The sequence below is a fragment of the Parasteatoda tepidariorum genome, chromosome 2 (assembly GCF_043381705.1).
Source record: "Parasteatoda tepidariorum isolate YZ-2023 chromosome 2, CAS_Ptep_4.0, whole genome shotgun sequence".
In the NCBI taxonomy this organism is placed as follows: domain Eukaryota; kingdom Metazoa; phylum Arthropoda; class Arachnida; order Araneae; family Theridiidae; genus Parasteatoda; species Parasteatoda tepidariorum.
In genome coordinates this window covers 78,515,613-78,523,286 of record NC_092205.1, presented here as the reverse complement: position 1 = coordinate 78,523,286, position 7,674 = coordinate 78,515,613, and positions in this window count along the sequence as shown.

Here is a 7,674-nt window from a genome sequence, read left to right as displayed (position 1 = left end):
TATATATAAATATTAATTTAACACTGAATTGCCGGGAAGTCATTTTGACTGCTTTTAATTTCAATTAGAAAAACAATGATGTATATAATGACACAATTTCTCAGAATTTTGTACAACATATCATATTTTATTGCTAATATTTACTAATAACTTCTTACATAACTGTAAGTAATATACAAAATATTAAAAATTAATTTCAAACAAATTTCTTTACACATTAATTATTCTTTTACAATTCAGTAATTTTGACCGCTTTTGGGCAATATTGGTATATACTTCAATATAGGTTTTGGGCAATATAGGTATAAGTTTCAGTCTTCCTAGTGTTAATGATTATGGTGTGTAAACTGTAATGATTTCAAATAGCTTTGGGTAGCAGGATATACCTATGAATTATTTATGATTTAGAAAAAAAATACTTAAGCTTTTTTAAATTAAAATGTATTTTAGTTTTTTTAGGAAATTTTTTTTTAAGATAAAAAGTGGTATTAAAATTAGTTTTTATTTTGAAGAAAACTGAACAACTTAACACGATATAATAGAAACATGAAGCTTTTAATTTGTGTTTGTAATTTTTGAAACTTAGAGGTTTGCTAACAATCATAAAATATTTACTTATTTTAAACAGTAGTTATACACCAACTCTTTTCCTTAAAGTAATTTTGAACTCATCTCAATGAAAAAGAAACTTGGGTTTTATAGGTAATAAACAAGTATTTTATTTTGTCATCGTATTAGGTATGAAATTTTTCCTTCAAACATTTTGAATTTGATACATGATATTAGAAAGCTAAAATTTGATGCAGTTTTTTCTTGTTAGGTAGTAATAAATATAAACATCGGAAACGTTTCAATTTATTGAATTCTATAGTACTAAAACCACGTTCTTAATAAAATATATCTAAAAATATAAGTACATATCTTCAGAATTTTCTTTCCTTTTTAAAGTTTTATTGCCGTATAAAGCTAGACAACGCCTCAATAAACTTACTTTTAAAACCATTCTTTTTCACTGAGATAAAGAAAATTTTCCGGTCAACATTTTTGGAGTTCCTTAATCTGTGTTTTTCAATGTTTTTTAAAGCTTGTAAAAGATACCCCAGTTTAAGTTCCTAGTTTATGATTCATAAAATCTTGATTATCTCAACTATAAATAAAATTTGCTTCTAAAGTGTAACTCCAGCATTTTAACAGTCTTTGTTTACTCGACTGTTACAAAGTACAAAAGCGAAAACGTAATTAACTTAACAATATTTCATTGAGTTTTTTTTCTCTAACAAATCACGCATAGATTTCAGTAAAAATATATATATATAATATAGCACGATAAATAAATACAAAAATGACAAAAAAGAAGAGAAAACGAAGAAAATTAAGAAAATCCGAAAGTTCTCTTTACTGCACATAAGGTGCAGTAAATAGAACTCACATAGAACATGGCAGCATGATAGAATATCGCAGCATATAGAACTCATGAGATAAGTTTGTAGAGAAAACATGGAAAAAATTATAGAATAATAAAAAAAAGAGAAAAAAAAATAATAAAAGTAATAAAAATTTAATAAAAATAAGGAAAAAAAAAAGATATAATCTACAGCGCAATATTTTATTTTCATAACTCTGTTGTGAGTTAATAACATTTATTTAGGGCTGTTAGGTTAAGTTTATTAGAAAATTTATATTATAATAGTCAAAACATTCGCTTCGGAAAGGAAATATGTTAAAAGAAATAGAGAGCTATTCTACGTCCGAGAGAAGATTAGGAAAAGAGTTTACACAGTTTTTTTTTTATAAATATGAATAGAATTATTTTAATGTATTCACATTAAGTCAAGGTGGCTCAGGGAATAGAGCGATGGCTCTCCGATTAGGTGACTCTGTGTCGAATCTCAACAATGGCTGGTCGATATTAATTTTGCCCCTGGCTCGAACCAATGAATGTGTTGACGTAAAATACATCAGTGGTAGACCGATCTAGGGTCTTCTGTTGGGTTAACTATGGGAGGTTTTAGTAGTTTTTTTTCTTAATGGCGTGCAAATACAGATTAGTTTTGAAGTCAAATACAAATTTATTCCAATACTTGATTCAGAAGTTTACTTGTCTTCTAGATTGGGCTCTAAATTACAAGAATGCAAAGTTAAATACTGTTAGTCGTAAACCCAATAATAAGTCAGCTGTTCAACGCTGGCTATGTAAAATCAATACAAAGATGTGGAGGCATATTTATGAAATATTTCCTTAGCGAAACCATGGAATCTATTTTACGTCAGAACGCATAAATTACGTTAAGTAAAAAATAAATCTACTAGAGAGAATTTGCATGGCATTCGTCTTCTGTTAACTGTAACGCTAATCTTATTTGTTACCCCTTAGTGATATTGCGATTTGAATGGAATTTTTAATGAATGCGTTGCGAAGCTCAAAAGGAAACCGCAACTCTTTGCAAAAGTTCTTTAATTTCTCTCTTTATAAAACTGAAAGTAGATCTGCAAAGTAAAACAACCACAGAATAGACAATTTTGGGCCAAAGGGATTGCTGGAGGTACCACAATTTCGTGACCAACGGTATGATTGTGGCAATATGGTTAGGTATGCACAAAATCTGTCTTTTTTTTTTTACAGATAAGCTATCATCCCTCTATTTGAAGTTAATTGGGCTTCCAATCTTCATTAAGCTTAGTGCCAATAACAGTTTATTACCTTTAAGCACTATGGCACCACGACTGGAAAATCTGTTTGTATGTTTCTTTACAAATATCATAGATTTACTGGTTTTATATCGGTTTGCGTAAATCTTAATGTTTAGATTTTGAGAGTAACGTTTTAAATAAATTATGATTTAACTTCAAAATAAAACTCCTTGATGAAAAAAATCTATCTATCTATCTATCTATCTATCTATCTATCTATCTATCTATCTATCTATCTATCTATCTATCTATCTATCTATCTATCTATCTATCTATCTATCTNTGTACCGATATTAGTTTGTCTGAAATGATTATATAAATTTTAAGATCGTTATTAATCATTTTCGAGTATTTCCCTCTATAACTGTGATTTAATCAGATTTAATTAGATGCATGCAAGTGACGTCACGCATGTGTATCGGACCTGATTGGCTACTGAATTGACGAATGCCATGATTCACCTTCAATGAAGTCACTTGCAGGCATCCAATTATCATATCACGAGACTTATAACATTTCATTTCCATTCAACAACTTAAAGTCGTTACTGTGGGGCTGGTCTCGATAATGATTCGTTAAATTTTGAAAATACTTTTTTTTTTCACTCAGGTATTAATTTTGGACCACTTAGATTTGAATGACTTTCTTTTGATCCAATCACGCAAGATCTCTTATTGTAGAACAAAAAGGCTTCGTAATTTGATGGCAAGGCTACGAGGATAACAAAAATCGTGAATTATCAGATAAAAAAAATTAGGTTGGGAAGACGAAAAATAATATATATAACTGTTAGGCAGAAATAAGCTCTTTTTTCCTGATTAAGATTCTAGCACTATTAAATTGTGAAGTAAAACTTCAAGGGCAAAACACTGAGAAGAATTACCACCCTCAATATGAATTTTTAGAATCCTTATTATAAGTGAAGAAAAAAAAATGTAAACTGGGGGTCAAAAATTAAGATTTAACCAAAGGTAAAAAGAAAAATGCTTTCTTCAAAACAGTACAGGAGGGCGTGAGTATTAAACAGTAAGACAGGTTTGATTGCCAGAAGAAGCAGAGAGGAGTTGCAAGAGGAGTATAAAAAACTCCTCCAGGTTTTAATCTCCAATTAAATCTGTTTCATTGCAAATCTGTTTCAATCCATTGCATTGTTAAATCTGTTTCAATCAAACCAATTCAATGCCTTCATGCATTGAATTGGTTGGATTTTGAATAGCGCATTTGTTTTTTCTTCACTTAATTTATGACTTCCAATACATGTATTTATTTGTTTTCACTTTTGGCGAAGAGTCTGATATTCAATCTTAAGGATGGTCTCTACGGAACACTCTGTGCATGAGTGAAGTCAAGAGGGGTAAGGCATGACTTATAATTGTTTTTTTTGGAAATGCCTTAAAATCAATACACACACTTTCGGCTATCATAAAGCATACTTCGATGCAAATTTTACAGATTAGCAATTAACTATTATGTCAATTGGAGCAATAATGCCTTTCTTTAGTATTTTTTTTATTATTTGTTGGATAAGTTCTTCTATATAAACAAAGCAGGATGTTTGGAGGTATGAGTGTGCATATGCATGCAAATACAAATCCGCTATTCTGAATTGGTTCGCACAAAATTTTGGAGCACATATGTTCGAAGACACGTCAAAACTAACTCTCTTTTTTAAAACTCCCTCGGATCACTGGTTTTAGCACGACATCCCCAAAAAAGAGTTTTCCATAGGATTTGATAAATATTTAAAATGGATTCGCTAGCTTGCAGCTCTAATCAATTAAAAGTTAGTTTCGCTGCCAGTTTTTATGAATTATTTATCTTTGGTTATCTATATTATCATAAGTAAAATCAACGTTAATAATTTCGCGATGTATGCTGATGACTTCACCGCGAAAGTCACATGATTCTAACATTGATACTTTCCCTTTAAAAGTATGTTATTATGACATTGATAAATGGAATCTTTCCAAGAACTAATGAAATAAAAGTTATCCGTTAAATTGTGAGAAAATTGTGCTAAATTTTGAATAGCACAGACAAAATGATACTATATGTATCGTTAATCCTCCTTTTGGTGAGTTGAACTTCAAACTCATGTTATGATAAATCTAATAGCAGGAAGTCGCATCTGAACATACGAATGACAAAAGAGTGAAGGTTATTCTTTTAAAGACAAGGATTTGGTGCCATGAATGCTTAGTATGGCAGTATTAGGATACCTATACGTTTCAGAGGGCGGTGAAAAACTTATAAGCACATAGTACCTATATTAGGCACCTATATTTTTATAATAGGTTCTCATTACTGGAAAACATATAATTTCAATACCAGTAGTACTTATTGTCACATTTAACTAAGCACCACTAGGGGCAATTATATTTTAGCGACATTTTACGGCATTTGATCAAAATATGTACCGATATTAGTTTGTCTAAAATGATTATATAAATTTTAAGATCGTTATTAATTATTTTCGAGTATTTCCCTTTATAACTGTGATTTAATCAGATTTAATTAGATGCATGCAAGTGACGTCACGCATGTGTATCGGACCTGATTGGCTACTGAATTGACGAATGCCATGATTCACCTTCAATGAAGTCACTTGCAGGCATCCAATTATCATATCACGAGACTTATAACATTTCATTTCCATTCAACAACTTAAAGTCGTTACTGTGGGGCTGGTCTCGATAATGATTCGTTAAATTTTGAAAATACTTTTTTTTTTCACTCAGGTATTAATTTTGGACCACTTAGATTTGAATGACTTTCTTTTGATCCAATCACGCAAGATCTCTTATTGTAGAACAAAAAGGCTTCGTAATTTGATGGCAAGGCTACGAGGATAACAAAAATCGTGAATTATCAGATAAAAAAAATTAGGTTGGGAAGACGAAAAATAATTTTAAAATGTATTCATACATGTGTATATAGTTAAAATATACAACGAAAATATTTGTTCCACATCTAAATCACTGAAACAATGAATGGTAAAGAAAAAATAGTACACGTACTTCATACGTATATACAAAAAACAAATACAAAATACATACATAATAGTTTTTATACAAAAAATTTCATATGCAAAAGCGTTGACTTACACTTCTTTTTCGAAAAGACTCCGCCATTCGTTTTTACTTCTTGCTTTCGGCAGTACCTTTTCTTAATTTGAATTTGTACTTTCCTTAACATAAGCTTCTCTGCTAGCCGAGCATCCTCGTTTTGTTCTTTTAAATATTCGATCTCTTCGAATGCATTTCGTGGATAATCCTTTTAGCCGGTAATTCACTCGGGCTTTGCTGTGATTGATATGATTCCAGAGGAATGAGATTATGTCGAGGTGGTATCATTTCTTATCAGATTTTGTTTAAATAAGCATGTAAAGTTCGTGTGGATGTTGCATCATGCTTGGCTTCATGTAATTCTGGTAGCAATCCAATTGATTCTGAACTTTTCTTTATGCTGTGTCTTGTCATTCATGGGATAAATGATTGTTTGACCAAATTGTCTCTAGTTATACCTTGTTAATATCTCATCAAATAATAATGCAATCTAAAGACATTGCAAACACATACAAAAGCATGCTAAAAATATGAAAATGGTAATAAAAGTCAACATAATTCAAGCGCTCAAAAATAGGCGCCATTTGTCAAGAGGCACCGCTTTTTCTCGTAAATAAGGAAAACAAAAGTGATTTGAAGCAGGCAGGTAGGTATTTTATTAACGTCGCACTAGAGTTGCTCAATGGGCTATTCGCGACTGTCTGGGAAACATCCTTGAAGATGATCCGAAGATATACCATCGTAATTTTGATCCCCTGCCGAGGGCATGGTTCCCCTACTTTGGTAGCCCGATGACCTGCGTGAGAAGTCTATAACTTTACGGTAGAACAGTTTAAAGAGGAACGATACCGCTCATCCTCGGACTCTACGCAGGCTGATCAAAGTGGTCACCCACCCGCTCACTGACCTCAGCCAGTGATACTTGACTTAGGTGTTCCACTGGGAACCGTGTCTTTGCGATCAGTCCACTAAGGGACGGTTTGAAGCAGAAAACTTTGAGTTGTAAAAGGTAAAATAAAGGTGACAAACAAAACTAGAAGAACCGCGATAATCGATTCTTTAGTTTGTAGTTGACTATTTTTATCCCATGTCCCATCAGCACATTTTAAAGTTCTGGAACCTTGTTTCTTTCATATAAATTTTCTTGTAAGCGATTCCTTGTTTCCTTGTAAACGACATGAGTTTCTCACTACTTCTCCATACTGCATGGTATTGCATTTTGTTTTGATTTGCCTCTCTTGCCCACAGTGGTTTTTCAAGTTTTGTTTTTTTCATGCTTATTAATTTTTCTATTTCACTCTGGGTTATCGTTATTTTTCTAATTTGTGTACAAACTACTTTTGTTTTCCTCCTTACGCTTAGCAAGTCTGGAGAATAGATGCCTAATTTTGAGCGCTTGAAGCATGTTGACTTTTATTACCTTCTTTATATTTATTGAAGCCAATGAAGCTCTTAATCAGGTTATTATTCATTTATTTTATTTTGAAGTTTTATTGCTTTTAAATTACCAATTAATTAAATTCCTAAATATGATTCTTCGAATGTTAGAGCATATAAAAATTCGATGCGTTTTTTTTAATGAGCGACAAATTAGCAACATCAGCTCAAATGATTGTAGTGCTACGCTACGGTAAAACGCTTAATTACTATACTCTGTTGCAAGTTTAAAAAAATATATTTTAGCCTGTTTGCATATAAGTGCACGCCAAATCGATGCCAAGCTCCTTCCTCGAACGCATATCAACGTCGCCAACTTTTGAAACGACGTTGTACAGTCACATTTTTGCTCTTTTTCTTATTAAACAAAATATTCCATTAACAAGTAATAAGAGTTTTTAAAAATGATACCTCAAAATCGTAACAAATAGGCTTCTTTCTGTTTGCTTTTAAAGAAACTGATGAAAGAATAATAAATATT